Raw genomic sequence first — 785 nt, forward strand, 5'->3', positions numbered from 1 at the left:
CAAGTGTTCTGGGATTCCCATTCTTCTCAGAGTCAGCCATAGTTTGTTATATACGGGAATACGAGTTAAGAAAAAATAACTTCTCAGATACTGGAAACTTTGGTTTTGGGATCCAGGAGCACATTGATCTTGGGATCAAATATGACCCCAGTATTGGTATCTACGGCCTGGACTTCTATGTGGTACTGGGTAGGCCAGGTTTCAGCATCCCAGACAAGAAGTGCAGGACAGGCTGCATTGGGGCCAAACACAGAATCAGCAAAGAGGAGGCCATGCGCTGGTTCCAGCAGAAGTATGATGGGATCATCCTTCCTGGCAAATAAATTCCTGTTTCTATCCAAAAGGCCAATAAAATGTTTTCACGAAGTGTAAAAAAAAAAAAATACTAAACACTAATCCTAAAAAAAATTTCATCATGACCAAGTGGGATTCATAACAGGTATACAAGGGTGGTTCAACATAGAAAAATAATCAACATAACTCACCATATTAACAAAGCAAAAAACAAGAACCATATGATACTAACAATTGATGCAGAAAAGGCATTTGACAAAATTCAACACCCTTTCCTGATTAAGAAAAGTAAAATAAGCAAAATAGGAACAGAAGAAAATTACCTCAACATAGTGAAAAGTATATATGCAAAACCAAGTGCCAAAATCATTCTCAATGAAGAAAGACTAAAAGTATTTTCCTTGCAAACAGGGCCCAAACAAGGATACCCACTGTCACCACTTCTATTCAATATGGTACTGGAAGTTCTTGCTAGGACAATATGACAAGAG

The 785-nt window shown here is 38.0% G+C and overlaps 1 pseudogene; it reads left to right on the plus strand.

Annotated features, from left to right (window-relative positions):
* The window catches only part of LOC102859562, a 1,658-nt pseudogene extending 1,335 nt beyond the window's left edge, over positions 1 to 323 (plus strand).
* Positions 324 to 785: the final 462 nt, after the last annotated feature.

This window comes from Elephantulus edwardii, unplaced genomic scaffold, assembly GCF_000299155.1.
Source record: "Elephantulus edwardii isolate Elephantulus edwardi_28Jun2011 unplaced genomic scaffold, EleEdw1.0 scaffold00064, whole genome shotgun sequence".
Lineage (NCBI taxonomy): Eukaryota > Metazoa > Chordata > Mammalia > Macroscelidea > Macroscelididae > Elephantulus > Elephantulus edwardii.